Below are 22,201 nucleotides of genomic sequence, written 5' to 3' on the forward strand. Positions count from 1 at the left end.
TGTTACAATACAGGGCTTGAGGAAGAGATTAGACATATTATTCAAGGTTTCCCAACTTTAATTCCAACAATTAGGCATGACTTTCCAATAGGTATATATATTCTCCTTGCAAAAATTTTATTACATATTCTCAAGTTTGGTGGAAACTAGAAAATATGCATATGTAGATGTGGCTCATGTATTTTTTTATTTATTGTTTTAAAATTTTGAAAATATGTCATGTCTTTCCTTATATTGTGAATGTAATTTTTGCAAAGGTATAAGGACTATTCTTTTGAAGGTAACCCATCTTTCTCTTATACTTATCAATTGTGTGTGTGTGTATATATTATTATTCTTTTTGGTTTCAATAATTTCTAAGCTTAAAATCTTCTGAATCTTTAAATTTTTTGGCCTTTCAAAAGTTTAAACTTTAAAATTTTTGGATTATTTTTTGCAATGTCTAAAACTATTTGGCAGATTTCAACAACTATAGAGTATAGCCATGTAATTTTTTTTAGGGTAGCCCATCTTTCTTTTATATATTTCTATTGTATGATTATATATATATATATATATATTTGTTTTGTTTCATTAATTTCTAACTCTAGATCCTCTGATTTTTTTTTTTTTTAAACTCATTGTAACATCGAATAAAGTGAAAATATTTAACATTTGTTAACTATACGGTGCATCGCATGACTTCGGTTATATATATATATATATATATATAGATTAAAAATCCTTATAAAATACTTTTGCCGACTTAAGCAATCCAAGTCCTAATTGGATGCTTATAAAAAAAGTCCTGCTTGGATTCCATAATTATGCTCCACGGACATATATATATACACACACACGTTTTGTGCCTCAACATTGGTTTTGTAATGTAATAGTGTTCATGCTGAGACAATTTACTTCAGGAAAATTAAGGCTTCTCCTTCTGGTGAGAGAGCTCTTTAGAGTTTGGGTTTTATGAGAATATTTTGATACTTTCTTTGTAATCTACATCTTTTCCTTGAATCATACAAATTTGTGTATTCTTTTATACACAAATACATAAGAGAGAGAGTCAAACTTAAATTCAAACTCAAAAGTTGATCATTTATCTCCAAATGTGCAAGGTTAATCATGAACACTATAAAAGCAGTGCAAACCCCAATATTTTTTTTTAAAGCTGAGTATAGGTATGAACTCTTCTTCTGTTATTTTCTTCTCCTCTACTTTGTTTAAAAATTAAAAAAAAAAAATTTATTTTATGGTTTTTCATCGTTTAAAGTTTAGACCCATTAAAATTTAAAACTTATTGTTTTATGGGTTTGTGTACTTTTTTCTTTTTCTTATATTTCTCTTTTGAATTGTTTCAATAACTTATTCTTTAATTATATATCTTTTTGGCATTTTGGAAGTTTTAACATCTGAATTTGTGTTAGTTTTTGCAATATTTGAACATGTTTAACAGATTTCAATGACTATACCATGTATTATTCTTTTGAAACTAATCACTTTTTCTTTTATATTTCTCTATTGTGTAATCATATACATTTTTTTTTTTTTTTGTTTCAAAAATTTATAGGAAGTAAATCTTATGATTCTTTAATATTTTTAGTCTTTTAAAAGTTTTAACATCTGAACTATTCTTTCGATGGTAACACGTCTTTCTTTTATATTTCTCTGTTGTGTGTGTGTGTGTATATATATATATACATATATATAGGCTCTGAGTCTTTTGATTCCTTTCAACGGTTATAGTCATGCATTATTCTTTTGAATGTAATCCATCTTTCTCTTATATTTCTCTATTATTTAGTCATACATATTTTGTTTTGTTTCAATAATTTCTAAGTAGTGAATCATCTAATTTTTTAAAATTTTTTGGTTTTTCAAAAGTTTTAATATCTGAATTTTTTGAGTTTTCTTTTTTGCAGTATCTGAAACTGTCTGACAAACAAATTTTTTGTAAGCCATTGCATGTTCAAGTAATGGCTTTTTCATCAAATTGTAACACAAATTGAAGTCATACAAGAGCAAATCATGCAATGGTGTAGTTTCTTAATCAATTTAAGAATTTATAAAATTATTTTAGTTTACCTCACAAATAGGTAGGTTCCCGTGCATAGCACGGGTTAGCGACTAGTTTCTTCTATAGTTGCTCCCAATCCTTCTATAGACTTCTCTGTCCAATCACCTAATATTTTTGATGCCTCTCCAAGATCACCCTCTAATGAATAGGTAGAAGATGAACAGGTCTAAGACAAGCTTCCCAACTTTGAGCCTGGGTCCACTACTCTTGCTCTAGCTGAAGATTTGCACAAAACATTCCACCTCGTCACTCAACTTGAGTAAGATCTATTTTTGCACATTTACTTGATTATTACACTACCATTACTACACTGCACGAGCCTCACACATATTGTGAGGCTTCCACTGATCGTTTATGGCAAATTGCAATGAAAGAGCAACTTGATGCATTATCTAAAAGTCATACTTGGGATTTGGTGACTCTCCCCCTAGGAAGTCTATGGTTGGTTGTAAGTGGATTTACAAGATTAAGAATCACTCTGATGGGTCCATTGAGCTCTATAAAACTTGTCTTATTGCAGAAGGTTTTACATAGGAGTATGAGATTGATTATGAAGAGACCTTTACTCCAGTTGCTTGAACCTCATCTGTCCGTGCCCTTTTTCCTATTGCTAGTAAATGGGATCTTTTTCAGATGGATGTCAAAAATGTCTTCCTTAATGAGAATTTAAGTGAAAAGGTTTATATGTAACCTCCTTCTGGTCTCTCTATTGAATTGAACAAGGTTTATCACCTTTGACGTGTACTTTATGGCCTTAAACAAGCTTCATGAGCTTGGTTTGCCAAGTTCAGCTATACCATCTCTCGCTTTGGTTAACTACCAATTCTTATGATTCTGCCTTATTTCTTCGTTGCACCGACAAAGACATTATTTTGCTTCTCCTGTATGTGGATGATATGATTATAACTGGTGATGACCTCTTTGGCATTTAAGAACTCAAGGATTTTCTCAATTAGCAATTTGAGATGAAAGATCTTAGACATCTTAGCTACTTCTTGGGTCTTGAAATCACTCATCCACTAATAGACTTTATATTACTCAAGCTAAGTATGCTTCTAAATGTTTTTCTCAAGCTGGATTCACTGATAGTAAGACTGTTGACACTCTAGTTGAACTTAAACAAGCTTCATGTATCCCTCTCTTTACAGACGATTGGTTGGCAGCCTAGTTTATCTCACTGTCACTCATCAAGATATTTCCTATGTTGTTCACCAGGTGAGCTAGTTTCTGTCTCCTCCACAATTGACTCACTATGCTATTGTCTTGTGCATACTTTGATACATGAAAGACTTTCTCTTTCATGGCCTTTTTACTTTACTTAGTCTTCTCTTGTTCTCTATGCTTTCATTGATACTGATTGGGTAGGAGATCTCGCTGATCGAAGTTCAACTACTAGTTGTTGCTTTCTTCTTGGTTCTTCTCTGATTTCTTGGCGAAATAAGAAACAAACCGTTGTGGCCCGCTCCAGTATTAAAGTGGAATATCGTGCCCTTGCTGATACCACATTTAAACTCCTTTGGCTTTGATGGTTTATTAAGGATTTAGGTGTGTTGACTTCTTCTACTACTCCTCTTTATTGTGATAACCAAATTGTCATTTATATTGCTCACAATGATGTCTTCTATGAACGGACTAAACACATCAAGATTGATTGTCATTTTATCCATTATCATCTTGTTCATGGTGCTTTCAATCTATTCTTATCCTTTTCTAAATATCAACCTGCAGAAATCTTCACCAAGTCACATCCTAAGGGACGTTTTCATGCTTTGGTTGACAACCTCAAGTTGGTTTCACACCCATCTTGAGTTTGAGGGGGGCTGTTACTGTGTAATAGACTATGGGTTTTAGGCCCACCTTATTTACTTGTATAGCACACATACTTGTATTGCATATTATGCTATGTACTGCATATTATGCATCTCCTATATAAAGGTATTGATGTATATTTTATTACGGTGAAATACAATAATACTCATTCAGTATTTCCAACTTTTATTATTATTAATATTATTATTATTATTTTAAGAAACATTCTCAGCTAAAGCTAACTATAATTTCTCACTAGTGTAATAATTTAGTTTTGTTACTTGGTCATTCATCGTGTTCTCATTTCATCAGCTCCTTTTAAGCTGTACAATAAATAAAATAAAAAATAAAAAAAAAGGAGGGGGATGGGCTCATCTACATGCTGTGTACACAAGAATATAAATATTTTCTAGAGTTGTCTTCAAAGCAGATTCACAGATTTCATGCGAGCTCTTCAAGCCAGTGCAACTAGTACTTGAAAAATCTCAACAGTTGCACTTGTAGAAGATAGTATAGACTTGGTTCTTAGCTAATGACAACGTAGGAAATGATAATCCAATGAAGAAACCGAAAACTACTCGAACAAAAGTAGTTACGGTAAACATTATAGACTTTTTTTTTTTTTTTTTGAGAAGAATAAACATTATAGACTTGGTTCGTGGGTTTACAGAGGATCGCATTTTCTTTTGTACATATATATATATATATATATATATATATATATATATAATAGCAGAAGTTGAGAGAAAATGGAGTCCTACAATTAAGGAGGTGTTGACAATTAGGAAAAGTACCTAACTAAAATTCAGACAAGTGTACAGTTTAATCTTTAAAAAGTCGTACGGTGCATCGTTTGGAGAGGCATCCTATCATAGCCCGATGGTCTCTTGAGTATAGATACAACACTAACTACTTAAATGGGTAAACTACAGTCACAAGACTTGACTGTGTACGGAGGGAAAAATTTGCTATTTAGACTAAATTTAGAAATTTTTTTGGTGAATAGTATGCACGTGAAACTAATTAGTAAGTTGGACTGATATTGGAACTCGAGTTTACTAAACTCGAGTTCCAGCCCAATATTCAACTTTCCGACTCCCAGTCCGGCCAACATTTTAACGTGGAATTTATAAATAAAAAAAAAAAAAAAACCATCTGGAACTCGAGTTTGAGAAACTCGAGTTCCATAAGGTAAAAAAAAAAATTAACCCAAATGGAACTCAACAGTGGCAAACACGATTTCAGTTTTTATGGAAACCGAAATTGCCAAGCTCGATTTCTAGGGCACTATAGCTCCTCCACACTTTGATTCTTCCCAGCAGTCACACCGTCCCTCTCTCTCACCGTCCCTGTTTTGCCCTGTTTCTTCTCTCAGTCGCGTCGTCCCTCTCTCTCTCACCGTCCCTATTTCTTCTCTCAGTTGCGCCGTCCCTCTCTCTCTCACCGTCCCTATTTCTTCTCTCATCCACGCCGTCCCTCTCTCTCTCAGTTGCGCCATCCCTCACTCTCGCTCCGGTCTCTCTCAGTCACCAGCGTTCCTCACGTTCTTGACCTTGGCCGTGCCTGCAAGGTAAGTCTAATTTTGAAGCTCAATTTCGTTGTTCTACTTGTAATTAATAACTGGGTTTGTTTACTATTCATATTTTAATGTTGGGTTTATGCTTGGTTACATAAATAATAGTGTAGGTGATTCAGTTCTGGTAATTTTAGTGTAATTTTAGTGTAATTTTAGGAATTTGACATTGCAAAGGTTTTAGGCAAGGAAGCTTTTCTATTAAAATGGTTTTTTTAGATTCTGTTTATGAGTTCCTTGTGAAGAAGAGGCTAGATTGCCTCTTAAAAATGCATTTTGAACATGCTTCTGCTATAGGCTCACAAGGATGAGAATAGTGATTAAAAAAAAAAAAATGCAATCAGCTGCAGTCAGCTTCACAAAGGTAGATGGGAAGGGTCCAACATAACGCGGCATCAAGAGTACAGAATGTCTCAATGTCAAGGTCACTCCGTCACTGATAAACAGTTTTTTTGTCCTTGAGTGGGCCTTGTTATGAACATTTTGTTTGAATTGTAAGGCAGCCTTGATGGAACAACAATGGTTATTTTGTGTATGCTGCTGTTAATTGTAACAACAGGCTGGTATTAATAATAACTGATGTTTGAGAAGAGCTTTGAATTTTTTTATTGTGGAATTAGGGACTATTACTTATCAAAAAAATATAAATTGTGGGAGTGGGAACTCTTAAAATAAATCCTGTGTCTTTTCTTTTTCCTCTCATACTTGGCACATTTATGCATAGAACTTGTGTCTTTTCTTTTTCCTCTTTTATTTCTAATTGATATGGCATAACTTTTTGCAGCATGACGATAGATCCTGGGCCCATTGATCGTAGCGTTTTGACGGAACAAGTGAAGCATCAATCTGAGTTACTTTGGAACCCTGGAGGCCAGGTAAAAATTTCCGCATAATGGTATTTGTTGATTTATTAACTTTTCTGTGAAGTGATAAAAGAAACCTAAAATTGATTCAAAAATAAACTTATAGATTATACTATTGCTTTTGGATGTTGAATTGTTCTTTAATGGCATTTTACGTACTTGATCAAAGTATAAGATATTTATCTATTGTTATAATATTTGCAGGATCCTCCTGGCACACTAAACTGTCGATGTCGCCATGAAGAGTTGACACGTCGAGATCCTATGGTAGATGAGCGTGTGATTGCCGTAGTGAGGTTGCTTGGTTTAGAGTGTCTACACATGGTCCCATCCATAAAGCTTGATCATGCATTGATCACTGCATTTGTAGAGCGATGGCGCCCAGAGACCCATTCTTTCCACCTTCCACATGGTGAGATGACGATCACACTGCAAGATGTGGAAGTTATAATGGGGATGCCAATCGAGGGTGAGGCAATGGTTGGGTTAAGTAAAAGAACTTGGAAATCTGTGTGTGATGAAATGCTTGGAATTCAAATTCCAGATGAAAATAAAACCGTGCTAGATGGTCAAAGGATTCAAATAAAAGCACTCGTTGACCGAATTGCACAACCATTGCCTCTGGATGCAAATGAGTTGCAGGTTCATCAATATGCTCGCTGTTATATACTAGCCCTACTAGGGGATATGGTATTTGCTGACAAGTCTGGAGATAGGGTCCACCTCATGTGGTTGGAGTTCATGAAGAACCTTAATGATCCACCTAAGTATAGTTGGGGTAGTGCAGCCCTATCATGGTTGTACAGACAATTGTGCAAGGCAAGCGAAAAGACGACAAAGCAAATTGGTGGAGCATTGATTTTGGTCCAATTGTGGATATATGCCAGATTCCCGCATATGTCCCCACAGAAGGTGCCCCCACCAGAGGGTGTTTATGGTCCACCACCACCACCAATTCCTTTTGCCATGAAGTAAGTATATATTGCATAATTATTGTGTTTATTGTTCGAGTTTTATGTAAACGACTAATGACCATGCTATGTTATGTGCTTGTAGGTGGGCAGGGGCTAAGTGTACAAAGAACACTCCCACACACGTGCTTTCCGCATATCGCAATCAACTTGCCGCGACATGGCCCGACCAGGTATAATATTTGTTTTTATATAACGCTTATATCAATTTATGTCTTTGAAATTACACCCATTATAATCAAAATCATAAAAAAGTATTTCATTACCCACTAATGTACTACTTATGCAAATTATGAGATAATTGATTAACGTGGTTGCTTTTGTTGGGGGCTATTATAGGTTAAGTGGGAGCCATATGTGGATGAATTGAGCCGCCTTCCTCCTAATTTTCACATCCAGGAAAGTAACGTGTGGAGGTCGAAAGTTCCACTTATATGTTTTTGGCTTGTAGAGTTCCACCTACCTGATCGTGTCCTTCAGCAGTTTGGGCTAAAGCAGGAACAACCTAAAGATGCTGATACTAATCGCGATTTGCATAAAATAGATGCGAGGGGCAAGGTAGACAAAAATTGGAGGGTGGAACATGCAGTCCATATTCAGAAATGGAATAATCGTTCTGAGTACGTCTATCATGGAGAGAGGATAGAGGAGGTGATGTCACGTCATCATCCATACATGGTGTGGTATCGTAGGATTACTCGACTGTATATCGAGCGCGATAGCGCTAAAATTGAAATTTTGGTAATGTGTACAAATTTAGTTTGTTTTGCAAGTTCAGTTTGATGTCATGTCTGTGTCCTATGTAATGTTTGTGTCCTAGGTAATAATGCCCGTGATTTAATGACAGATTGCCAACCAACTGGCTATCCTTAATTGGTTTAATGAAGACTCTGAACAATACAAGTTCATCAAGAAAGCCCTTGAGGATTTGGATGAAGTTGATCGCATAGATGTGCCAGCCAGTGATGAAGCAGCAAACCACGTTGAAACACCAAATGTAGGGCCTAGTATGAGCTCAGCTCCTCCAATGCATACACGTTGTGGACTTGCCCCCACTCCTCATCTTGCCACTGAGACCCCTCATCCACCCTTGTCCACCCCTCATGACACAACCGGGCCCCCCATGCCACCCATCCCTCCCATTAACACCGAAACTCCCTTGTGGTTTACCCATGCTGGATTCGAGTCCTCCCCACACACCACCACCGTTGACCACAACTTGCCCACGGCCCCGTCCTATAGCTCCCCCCAGACAGTTATACCCACCCTTAGCCCTCAAACACCCCAAGTTGAGCTAATGTCTACCAGCCCGAGTCATACACAATTGCCTCCTACCTCCTCCTCTCCCTTGATACATGTTGCACAAGTGACGCAACCACATGATGGACACGTTGAGCAGGGGCAACGTGATCAAGCTGAGCAGCCACACAATGCAAATGATCATGCTCCACCTAAACGGAAATCAACTCGCACCATCCAACCAAAGAGATGCGGCACTGGTTCCCACCTGGTATTCCTAGTGCTTTATTGTTATTTTAATTTCATCTATTTTTCGTGGTTCTATGTGCATGAATTTGTTTGTTTGTATAAGCCTACAACTGGTTTTATGAGCAGATTAGAGCTCCAAATGAGTCATTAGAGCAGGTTGCAGCTCCAACTGACAGAAATGCTCACCCTACAACCAAACAATACACTAGGCGCAACCAGAAAAGAAGTAAACGCGGGGAGGGTGCAGCCTAAAGAATACCCATTTTTTGAAAAGGTGTGGTTTTTGCATTTTCCGTGATTTGAATGGTCTGTTTAATTTCTCTGCTGCCTGATTGCTTTGATGGAGTTTTTTTTTTTTTTTTTTTTTCTTCTTTCCCTAAAGCAGAAATATGTCCAGATTCTCTGCTGTTGGTGCTCTTGCTTTTCATATCCAATGATTTGAATGCACACAAGTTCACGTGCAAGCAGGTTCGCTCTGTCTCAAGAAGTCACTAGAGCAATACCTATTTATTTGTATATACATATTTATTTGTTTCTTTTAACTCCTTTTGAATGTATTGTGGATCAATACCTTTTGGGGTTGGAATCGTGCTATTAATTGGTATTTGAGCGATTTTTTAAACATAAATTTTAGACTTTACTTAAATATATATAAAAAAATTTCTATGAACTTTTAGTATTTGTTTTTGTATATAAAAATAGTTTTTTTATTGCGAATGACAGATTTAGTATGGTTTTGGATGGGAAGGACTTTGCTAACAACAAATGTGAACATTTACGACTGAAATTACAATAAATGAACTTTAGGGATGAGAATTACAATTGACACAAACTTATAGGGTGTAATTGGGATTTTAGCCTACAGTATTTGTACTCAAGGGATGAGATTGAAGCCGGTATTTTATGGAAAATGGAAATTTGTTTCATTGTTGACAGTGAGCTCATGTCTTTTTTTATTTTTGTTGTGTATGGACTGCTTATGCATGTATTAGGAAGCACTGGTGCCTTGGGAGATTTAATAGTGTTGGTTATCTTATCTCCTGGAAATAACTTACAAGAAGAAAAAAAATTCCTGGAATTGAGACTCTATTAGGTGCTAGAGTCTCAATTAATTAACACTTTGCTATGTGTTCTTGCTGAATTAAATCCCAAAGTTACCTCAAGGAAACTTTGGGATTTAATAATAGTCAACTTCTTAGTAAACTCCTTGGTGAGTTCCTACAATACTGAAACTTGCTCTTTCATTTTCAAAAAATAAAATTGTACAATCTTTTGACTGTCTATAATTGTGATTGAATTTTTGGCTTGCTGGATGAGACAGTTGGTTACCTTAGTGGAAAAATCTGGAAAGTTGTTCCTGTATGTTTTATTTGGTGACTTTGGAGAGAGTGAAATACTCAGATTTTTAGGGCTGTGCAACAGCTGTTGTGAAGCTGATTGTCCAAACCACTGTTTGTACTTCACCACTTTTGTCCAAAGTTGGACTCATTGTCCAAACCTTAAACTATTGCAACTCAATCCTATATCCTGGAGCTGAAATTGTATATTATGAGTGAATGACAAGACAAGGCTTATGCTACTTATAATTCTATAACCAGAACTATTTTAATCAGTCATCTTATATTCTTTGGTTCAAATTTTTGCAGGTTAATGCTAGTGGACAATTTTGTGGGGGAAGCTGAAATGGTTGGACCAAAATGACTTTGAAAAGAACACAAATTACAGGCAGCAAGAAGATGGGGTGGGCTGTTAATTGACTGCTGAGTTGGAGAATGCAAGCCGGTAATGTGAAGAACATCGAGAGCTGAATAGGAGGATGTTCTGGATATGTTTTGGATCTTCAACCTAGAGAACACTTTTGGGATATATATATGTATATATATATTTTTAAGTTGTTGATGTACTTGAATATTAATGAAGTGCCAAGGCCTAATAGTTCAGGATTTAAAACCCCCATACCCATGACAGTGTATCGAATTATCAAAAAATTAATGAAATATTTCTTTGATAATTTAGTAATTTGTAAGGACATCATGATGTTTCTTGAGTCTTGAATAAGAAATTCAGGTGGTTTCATAATGGAGTATAATTATTGTGATTTCTTAGCACCTCTCAGATACCTGCTACCAAGCCCTCAATGACAGAAGTGGTGCAAATTCTGCAAGTCATTACAGCCCCAATATTGTATTAAGTCATTAGGATCACAATTTACAAGATTACACTTTTGTCCTCATCTGGATGTCATAGGCTTGTATATAGCATTATTTTGTAACTATGTGGGGACAGTGGATGCTAAATTAGCTATATAATGTAGCACGCTTATGCAAGCAAGGTGTAGTTAGATACCTACAATAAGAATACCCAGAGAACCTACATTATGCACATAATAGTACATGTTAATGAACTCTAGTGGTAACTTCATATCCAAAAGGTAGAATCTTTAACAAAAATTCATCTTAACCATCTTCAATAACGTTGGATGTCAAAATTAATAAAGTTCACAAGAAAAATGTAAATTCAGCAAGTTACCAACACTTTGACATGGAGATTAAAAAAAACTAAATATGCAAGGACTGAATTATGCCAAAAAGTTTAAAGGAACTACAAAAGCAAAAAGATGGTCCCTCCTTGGTCCTCTACATTCAATATCGCATACTCTGTACGATGTTCACATGCGTTGTCCAATGCTTGCCTACAAAAATTATGAAAACACATATAAAACATAAATATGGCTAATTTGCACATATAAAACTACATGTTATTTTGCACATTTTCTAGGTATAGAAGCAATTAAAAAAATATAAGGAAGAGAGGGAGTGAGAATAACAGGATCACAATACCTTTCTTTTGCATAAGGTAACTCCAAAATAATAGGTACAACATTTGCATTTGTCTTCAAAATAATACTGTGGAAAATAGGAAGTTAGATTTAAGTGGGTAGATAGAATATCATGGAAGCTCATGAACTTCCAACTATGGAAAAAAGAATGAAGTAACTAGAATATCATGGAAGCTCATGAACTCCAAACAGAGGCCCAAGATATGTTAAGAGCTAAATATACATGCCAAATACTTTACCTATGATAATTGAATGCATGCTTACCTAGTTAGGAACATCACTGCTTGTTGATGCGCGAATCACATTCGGACATCTTCTGCGGTTATGACCCTCTGCATGACACACTCCACATTTCTGCTTGGGTTGACTTTCCCTCCAATCCATCTCATTCCTTATTCTTGTTGACATAGGTCTACCTTTGTCTCGCAACATATCAGGGTCAGGGTACAACTTTGGGCCGGCAACCTCTCGCCACAGTGACTTATCCTTTGGCACACAAAAATCATGTGAATAAGTGGCAAGTCGTTCTCGTAAACTATAACAAGGGTCGATATACTTCATTGCATTGATATGTTCCCTGATACAAACTGCAATTACATGTGAACAAGGGATCTTATAGATTTCCCATTTGCCACAAGTACACGTGTTATCTTGTAACCTTACTTCACGACTATGGTCTCCCCCTTCAGATCTTTGTGGATTGTAAATTGTGCAAACTTGAAATACACCGTTCTGCTGGTGAAATGGCCTCACATAATGTTTTTGGCCTTTCTCGTAATTTGCTTCATAGATCTCCATGGCATAATTGCTGAACTCTTGACCATGTGCAATATTACCCAATATTTTAGTGCGCCGATCATTGAAATAGGCAACCAGTTTGCACCAAATGTAGTCAACCAATGCAGATATTGGTAGTCCACGTGCACCTTTTAGAACTCCATTGAAACACTCCGACATATTGGTAGTCATTGCCCCATAACGGCGTCCACGATCATGTGACAATGTCCATGTCTCCAAATCCTCCTTCCTTAGATATGAGTACGGCTTCTTATTCTCTGTACTAGGATCCTTACTGAACTTGAGTTCAGCTTCCTTAAGGCAATCCAATATTTTATCAAGTTTGTGAGCTTGAGTAGCGTATCCTGCTTTCAAGGCCAGAGACTTTAAGAATGGGTCCTTAAATTGAGTGTTGAAGTTACTAGCAACATGTCTAATGCAATATCGATGATATACCGGTACATAATCATGAGGCCATTGTTGAATGGAAGATATGATAGCTCTATGTCGGTCAGATATTATGCAAATGCCGGAATCGGGTACCACATGTTGTATTGCTTTCCGCAAGCAAGATAAAAACCATCCCCAACTGGCCCCTGTCTCATCATCCACAACCGCAAAGGCAAGTGGAAAAATCTCATTGTTAGCATCAGTAGCCATTGCAATCAACAACTTTCCTTTATATTTTCCATAAAGATGAGTACCATCAATACTAATTACTGGCCTACAGTGTGCGAATCCAGCAATAGAAGGAGCGAAAGCCCAGAACACATACTTGAATATAATAGTACCTGGTGTGTTTCCGTTGATTGACCGATAAGACACTTGTGTACCCGGATCACTATCCTTATATGCCAATAACAACTTCTGTAACTTTTGGTACGACTCTTCCCAATTCCCATGTATGTTTGCAATGGCCTTTTGTTTTGCATCCCATATCTTGTAGTACGATATTTCGTGCTGAAACCTTTCCTTCATCAGTTTTTGGAGATCCTTTATTTTGTAAGTGTGATCTTCAAGTATATATGTATGAAGTTCTTGAGCAAGAAATTTTGAATCCATCATTCTACCATCTTTGTTCACCCCAACTGATGGACAAGTGTGAGGACCGTTGTATACTGTGATGGCCCATAGTCCGTTAAGTTTCCGTTGCGAGAATGCTCGAACTTTCCATGCACATGACTCATTCACACACTTCACACACAATCTCTGCTGGTTGGACCACTCAGTTGTATAACTCCTATTGTTGTCCATAGAGTACACTATTAATGCCTGCTTCACCGCCTTTTTATTAGGGAAAATCAACCCTTTGCTAAAATTCATTCCCCGTACCCAACTTGATGCAAATGGTATCTCAACATTTGAAGGATCAACTATATTATCCCAAGTGTTTGCATGAAATGACGGGGCATGAACTTCGTAGGTAGAGACTGTATTCGTAACATTCTGCACACCTATATGATTGCCTATATCATCATGAAACTCCATAGCATTATCATCATGATCATCCACAACATCATTATGAACATTGTCAACATTTTCATACTGATCATCATACTCATGGAAGTCGTCTCTTCCAATCATCTCTTCATACTCATCTCTACCATGATCAACGTCGCCTTCGTCTTCCCCCTTTAGAGGTTGATAACTAGATCCGCAAACATCCATTAGAGTCGATGTCTCATGAGATGGTAGTGTATAACCCCCAACTGTGGTGCATGGGGTAAGAGTCGGATGACCATCCGCATGTAATAATTGTAATTCTTCCCCTCCACCACCGTCCAAAATTGTTTGTTGCACATCTTCACCGCCAAGTTCTGTACAAGGCTCCACACTTATATATAACTCGGTAGCTTTTAACTGAGGCGTCGAGTCTATCCTGTCAAACATAATCCTCACATGCTTGTCTCTTTTTATTTCAATAGGTGTGAAGACAATGCGATCACTGAAAACTGCATGAGGAGAACGATATATAATTTTTATGTCATGGGACCGACAATCCAAATCCAGCTCTTTCATAATTTTCTTTTTCAACTTCTTCAAATTGATCTCCCGTCCTTTTTTTAGCTGAATAATCTCTATCCTTTTACCAGGCCCTTCATACGTCACTTCATGAATCACATCACTATGGGGCTCCCCACCATAATATAGATATAAATCAATTGAACCCATTACAAGCCTATTCAAAGTCAAATAAGTTTACTAAAAGTTAGTGACAAGTATAACACTTTTATCCGATATGAACTATAAAATATTATCTCCAAGCAAATATAAAGATAACATTGAAATTTTAATCAATTATAAACAATTGAAATTTTATTATCTCCAAGCAAATAGAAAATATAAACATTGTATGGTCCGCCAAGTAAAAATAACATTGTATGGTCCACCAAATATAACATTGGAGATAATATTTTTGAAATTTCCAAGCAAATTTTGTATGATTAACCAAGCACATATAAAATACTCTCTCCAAGCAAATAGAAATATTTGAATTTTTAATCTGAAGCAATTTTTTATATGGTGAACCCTTAAAAATTAAAATCTGTTACATTGCAAATAATCCATTACAAACAACAACACATTGCAAATAATAACATGTTAAAACACATTACAAACAACAGCCCATTTGACAAAAAAACTCATTACACATTGCAAAGAACCCATTACAAAGAACAAATAACAACCATTTACAAATACATAAAAAAAATAAAAACACATTACAAGCAACTAATTACTTATAAACCATAAAAAGTGGTATGTGAAAAATATATATCTACAAATGAAAAATTAATTCACCAGGTCTAACCAAAAAAATTTTGAAAAAGGTTTAGATATTTACCTAGTGGTTGAAGAAGAATGAAGCTTTTAACTTTGTAGAGATCAATGAAAGTTTGCTTTGAAGTAAAAAAAAGAGAGCTTGGGCGTGGGAAAGAATGAAAGGTTGCATTTGAGTTAAAAAAAAAAATGGCATGGGAGAGAGCTTGTCTGTGTGTATTGTATTAGGCGTGGCAGAGAGCTGTTTGTAAAATATATATTAGAGAGTAATGGGAAAGCTGAGACGGTTGGGTTAGTTGGTTGTCTTTAATGGAGCTCGAGTTTAGCAATCTCGAGTTTCAATTGGAACTCGAGCTTCTCAAACTCGAGCTCCAAGTTACTAAAAACATATACCAACCAGGAAGCAAGTTACTAAAGAAGTGTACCAAATAGGAACTCGAGTTTGAGAAACTCGAGTTCCAATTGGAAATCGAGTTTTCTAGACTCGAGCTCCAAATTAGTAAAACTAGGAACCAGGTTAGTAAAAAAGAGAGAGAACGACAAGTCGGCCAACATTCTTTAATCCACGTTAAAGAATGTTGGCCGGACCGATAGTCGGAAAGTTGAATATTGGGCTGGAACTCGAGTTTAGAAAACTCGAGTTCCAAAATCAGTCCAACTTACTAATTAGTTTCACGCGCATACTATTCACCAAAAAAATTTCTAAATTTAGTCTAAATAGCAAATTTTGCCTGTACGGAGAAAGAGAGAGAACGACAGAAAGAGGCAGAGTTCGTAAGGCCCCAAGAGAAAAAGAGAAATATCCAAGGCTGGCGATTGTTCGTTCCCTGGCCAGACTTAGACAATCGGAATAGCAAGCACAGAAAGAAACTGTTAGGCCATATATCAATCACTCGAATCGTCAGAACCGGCACCGGTAAATTTTTTTTTTCCATTTTTTAGATCTGGGTATGAAATTTTACTTTTAATTGAGTTATTTTGTTGGATAGGTTTAGATTTGATTCATTTTTGTTTTGGGTTTTAGGGTTTTCTATCAAAATGTTTGTAGATATTTGCTTTTGTATTGAGAAAAAAGGGAATCGTTTCCAGTTCCTTTCAAAAATTCTTCCTTCTTCTTCTGACTTTTTAATTAACAATGCCTCCAACGAGTCCCTATTCTTTCTCTGACTTTTTTTCCACTTATACAATCGTAGTTAGATTTTGTTCCAAGAATTAGGGTTAAGGAAATCAGAATTATGATATATGACTATTTTTTGTTAAATATTTTCGGTAATGGGTTTGTTTGAATTCTTCTCTTTTGGATTTAAATCATTCAATTTCTTTCTCTGCAGAAATGAAGTGGAGTCTTTCTACAATATAGAGTATCTAATTTAATCAAAGCAAATTGTTCGGTTAAGGTTTGTTAGAACTGCAAGCACAGAGAGACATGCTGTTTAGCCGTAACCGGTAAAGTTTTTGTTTTTGTTTTTTTTGTTTTGTTTTGTTTTTTTGTTTTGTTTTGTTTTTTTTGTTTTTTTTTCATTTAATAAATCTGGGGATTGAATATGATTTAGGTTTGAATTTCTTGGTTGGATTGATTTAGATTTAGATTTAGTTATCTGCCATGTAGGAAAAAGACCCGCTTAAAAAACAAACACGCTTAAAACAAACTTGAAACGCCACACTCAAAGGAAACTGATGCATTTATATTTTCTGCATAATCTGTGCTTAGGGGGGCTGAGTGTAATATTTTTTTCTATTTTTGTGATGTATATCCATGGTTGTATTTCTGCTACTGCATATTCTGTTTTCTGCAGAATGGGTTCAGGATTTTCTGCATAATATGTGCTTACAGGGGGACTGAGTGTAATATCTGTTGTTGTTTCTATTATGTATGTCCACGGGTTGTATTTCTGTTGCTGCATATTTTGTTTTCTGCAGAACAGGTTCAGGATTATCTGCATAATTTGTGCTTACAGGGGGTAATTGTAATATTTGTTGCTGTTTCTGTATTCTATGTCCATGGGCTGTATTTATTTTGTTGCATATTTTGTTTTCGGCAGAACAGGTCTTTGTTCCCCTGTATTTATGCTTACAAGGTTGTTGTGTTTGTACATGTATTTCCCTTTTATCAAATAAAATTTCTATCGTTATCCCAAAAAAAAAAAAACTTCGTAAGTACTGCCAACTGCAATTTGTTGGCATCGTTTGGTTTTGTTGAACGCCTCATGGGTAGTTAGAATATCTTCTCAAACTTTCAAATGTCATTTATCTCAATTGTTAATTTAATTTTTTCCCTACCAGAAAAGTTACTGGGTTCTCTAATAGAAGAATTACCGTTGGGTTTTCTACAATAAAATGAAAGGTATGATAGCTTAAATTTTCCTCTTTGTTTCATTGTTCAATGAAATCTCTTTTCCATTTGCAATTGCTTTGATTTAGAACAAAGATTTCCTTAACAGCAACACAAATAAGACTATGAGTGCAAAAGTTTTATGGGAAAATAAAATCTTAAAAAAAGAGATTTTAAGAACTTAACTGGAACTTAAAATAGATGGGTACATTCAAGGTTTTACTTTTAAGTTAGAAAACATTGGAGGAACTATTGTCGGGAGAGAGGAAGGAATTGAACAAATGGGGAGTAAAACCAAACTTCAAAACATAGATTTATGACAATGTTTATTAAGCATATGGGCCAACATCAAAATGAAGATTATCTATTATGTGACTAATTAGTGAAGCTGAGGAAGAGTACAAAAAATTAAAATGAAAAATCACTAGGAAATGAAAGCGGAGCCAGTTGTTGGCATTTAAGGGCCTTGACAGCCCTTCTCTTAAACATATAGCATTTTTTTTTTTTTTTTTTTGCTAAATTTTAGTTGACTGTAGATTTAATTTTAATTCCTTTGCTCAATGTTTTCTAACTGTAGATTTTTTTTTTTTTTCTTTTCTGGATAGGATCTAACCGCAGATTGGTCATGAATAAATGTGCCATTTTATTGTGTTTGAGCTGGAATATAATCTGTTAGGAATTGACATGTCACGTATATATCTATTTTATAGAAAGGATTTTATAGTCTTATATAAGGTGAGTTTTTCTCTATTTATTATTATTATTTCAAACATTTTCCAATGAATTTATGTTGGTTTGTGGTTGGTAAACTTTGGGTAGTTGTGGATTTGTGTTTGGGTGATGAGACATTTGTTTGTTGCGGATGATATGACCATTTTGGGGCTTTGGTTGGTGTTTCAGTTTACTAAGAAATTATATATGATTGTGCATTCTATTCATTTGAAAAAAGTTTTGGAAATTAGTTACATCAATATAGGCTAACTGCATGATTTCAACATGTTTTGTAACAAAAAAATTTGTTTATTGCATTTTTGTAACTATGGGGCATTTGCATCTCATAAATAGTTAAAAGAGTAGTCAAACTTTACCTATGTTGTAGCCTGTAAATAACAATGAAGCATAAATTTAGTTTCTGCCTATTAGAGGAACTTCCATTCATATTTCCCACACACACACCCAAACTTCCAAGCCTTGACTTCACATTTTCATCATTTTTGTTTCTCTTTTCTTTTTTCTTTTTTCGATCTTATAAAATTTAGGGAATTTAAAACGTGATAATTTACTGTTTGTCAGTAAATTATTTGTCAGATTGGAGACAATGAAGGTTTTTATTTTAATTTTTTCATTAGACTTCCAGTTCTATGTATTTTTTGAAATGTCTTTCAATTACCTCCTTTTATTGGGCAAGAAAACGAGTACAAACTACATTTAATGCTTACCATAAAAATGATTGTTTTTTTTTTCCTTAAGCTCATGGTGCAAGTTACAATAGTATGAATGCCCAAATGAATTCTCCAATTGACATTGGCTGAATTTTCTCTTAGATTGTAGATTGATATTGAAATTGTTGAAGTCATTTAATTCTCCTTTGTATTACATCACTACCACAAATGATTTACAATTTTTTTTTATTATTATTAATTTTTTTTAATGGTAGTAGGTAGACGCCTTACAATTGGTAAATAGCTAAAAATACATATACATTACCTTTATCAATTTTAGTATCTTCTACTTGGGTTTTTATCAAAATTTTCTTTTTTTTTTCTCTTTAATCTTCCGTGGAAATTTGGCAACACCTTATTAAAAGATAAGAGAAATATGATTATATTCTAATAAATACTTTCCTATGTTTTTTTTATTGGATTTTGTTTTATAAGTAAAATTTTGATTTAGAAATTTTGATTAGACATGTTTAAAGGAAAAAGAAATGATAAGAGCTATCTAACACTCATTCCATGTGATCTAGATTTTAGTGGGTAGAACTAATTTCACATTTGTATGTGATCTTCATTTGGAATCAAATTAACATTAACATTTTGTTCTGAATCTTTTGATATGTCCAGGTATGCAAAAAGATCCTCAATGGCTTGGTTGCTTACAACATTAGACCCATAAAGACTTTTAACAAAGAAAGCATGAAGTCCATAAACAAAGGATTACACTATTTGACTTTTGGTTTATTTTAAGATTAGAAATGTTATTTTGAGCTATGAATCTAAATTTTTATGATGTTATGAAGAAAGGTTTCTATTTTTCTTCTGCTGTAAGTTTAATTTTTTCCCGTTATTCAAATTATGTTAATATATATTATTATGATGGAGTATTATTTACTTTTGATGATATTATATAAAAATCCTGTGCATTTGCATGGGTTAGAAGCTAGTAAAAGTAATGTATGAAGTGGCCCATTGCTTATTGTCTAATAATGGCCTTTTTCGGTAATAGCTTTGGGTCGTTCCCCATATCCAATTTGCTCTCTTGTGTTCTACTAAAGAGAGGCTCTAACAGCCTCTCCAAAGTCCAAACAAATTTTTGGAGAGCAAACTTACAAAATATCAGCTCAAACAGCCTTTCCATAAAAGCACTAGCATCAGAGGTGTAAAAACCTCCCAATTGCTATTTTAGCAACCAAGACTCAAAAATAGAGTTACACCTGTGAATGGAAATGCAAAATTCTTAAGCATCTGTGAACAGTAGGTTTCTATATTTACAACCTACTATTCATCAGATTACAAACATAAATAATATATTTTATTCCACTCTTTTTCTGTCTCTCACTTTTTCTCTCTCTCTCTCTCTTTGCTTTGTGTTCACTCTCTTTTCCCTTTCTCTCTTCTCCTTTAGCCCCTTTCACTCTCCGAACCTATCTCCTCTCTCAGTTCGTCTTCCTTGTAAATCGTAGATTGCTCACTGTAATAGAAATAGATAGTTGTGGTTGTTGTTTGGTGGGTTTGGGTTGGCGTTTAGGTTGGATTCGGTATGGTCGGTGTTTAGGTCAGAGTTTGGGTGGTGTTTGGGTTGGCATTTGGGTGGAGATTTGGTTGGAGTAGTAACATTTCGGGTTTTGGGTGGCTGTTTGGTGGTTGTTTGGATCAGAATTTGGCTAGATTGGCCTTGGGTGGGTGGCTAGCTATAGAGCTTGTCTGTCTTGGATTTTGGGTTGTGGGTTGTTGGTGGGCGTGGGGTGGTCGTGGGGCTGTGGGTGATGGCTTTGGTGGGTTCAGATTGGCTGTGGGTGGCTTCAAAATGTGTTTAGTGGTGGGCTTGTGGTGGTGTTGGGTGAGTAAATGGTTATTTATTTATTTATTTTTGGTGTGTGTTTATTGGTTGAATATGGTTTTTTGTGGTGGAATGCTTGGTGAATAGTGGTGGTGTAAGGTGGTGGTTTGCTAATGGTTTTGACTGGTAGCAGAGGAAAAGAGATAAGAGAGAAACATATAAATATATATATATATATAGATATATATATATATATATATATATTTAATATAATTTTATTGTGTAGTTATATTATTTTAATCAGTTTTATGTAAAAATAAAAACTAGGATGTAGGGTGTATTTAAAGTGAGTTGATATAATAGATAAAACAAGATTTTAGATGGTAAAATACAACTTTTATAACATCCCCGTTGCTAATGCTCTAATGCAACTTTATTTTAAAGTTATTATGGTAGCTCTCTTGACCGAGTGAGCACTATAACAACTCCAAAACGTTTTTCTCTCTTAAAATAATCCAGACTTGAAAAAATTTGAATAAAAAATTATGCATAATAGATTACAATTGCTGCCTTTATCTCAACAACTACAAAGGACAACAAAACAAAAAAAAAGCGATCCAATCATAAAAAACATTTTTTCTCACAAAACTAATGAAATCAAAACAAATTAAAAATAAATAAATATAGTCTATCTAACCAATCTTTTATGGGTCAAGGTTTGAGACCCATGGCTTGAATTATATATATATATATATATATATTTATTTATTTAAATACAATAAATAATTGCTCTCTTTATTATTAAGCTAAGACACTAATTGATTTTTAGTGTAGGTTGGATTTGAATCTTAGATATTTTGTTTGAAAACTAGAGATTTGACTAGTTTAGCAAACTAGAACCCAATACGGCTTGATTATCCTTCTTGTTTTTCACATTTTTGTGTGTGTATAAACGAGTTGTATTAGGGATACAATGAATTGTCAAAATATTTTTACAATAACTAAAGTGTCACTGCCAAACAAAAAGTAAATAAAAATAATAAAATATTATACAAGGGTTGTAAAAATATAGTAACATTTTATTGTGTCCCTATGTTATAATGATAAAATACACTACGGTCTACGTTTATCCAAAAAAAAGTCTTTGGGGTTCAATAATTTGGTATTGCGTCCCTGGATATTCTTCAATTTACGTTTTCTAGAGTTGAAAAACTTAAAGATGCCTTGTGGAAAACTTTATAGAGGTTGGGTTGGGTCAATCAGCTTTGTCTTTCTTTAGGAAATGGCCATACCATTTCAGTTGTTGAAGACTGGCTGAGAAAGATGATAAATCTTGTGGTATGTTTTTGTTTAGGACCCAGCAGCACCAACTAAAAGCTTGTTTTCTTGGGTTTGGGACTTAACAGCAACAGATGAAGCTAAGTCAAGTCAACAAGTCAAGTCTACTTTAGGCAGCAACTAACTCCGTGTAATTGCCTGGGTTGTTTCTT

General features: G+C 34.8%; 1 long non-coding RNA gene across 2 annotated transcripts; it reads left to right on the plus strand.

Moving 5' to 3' along the window:
• The first annotated feature begins 15,880 nt into the window (after positions 1-15,880).
• On the plus strand, positions 15,881-19,747 carry LOC115994280. Of its 2 annotated transcripts, XR_004093172.1 has the most exons (5): positions 15,881-16,076; positions 16,492-16,606; positions 17,444-17,504; positions 18,098-18,227; positions 19,556-19,747. It is a non-coding gene; the product is annotated as an uncharacterized LOC115994280 (long non-coding RNA). The 2 variants fall into 2 exon arrangements; XR_004093171.1 differs by lacking the exon at positions 18,098-18,227.
• The last annotated feature ends 2,454 nt before the right edge of the window (positions 19,748-22,201 follow it).

The sequence above is a fragment of the Quercus lobata genome, chromosome 6 (assembly GCF_001633185.2).
Source record: "Quercus lobata isolate SW786 chromosome 6, ValleyOak3.0 Primary Assembly, whole genome shotgun sequence".
Lineage (NCBI taxonomy): Eukaryota > Viridiplantae > Streptophyta > Magnoliopsida > Fagales > Fagaceae > Quercus > Quercus lobata.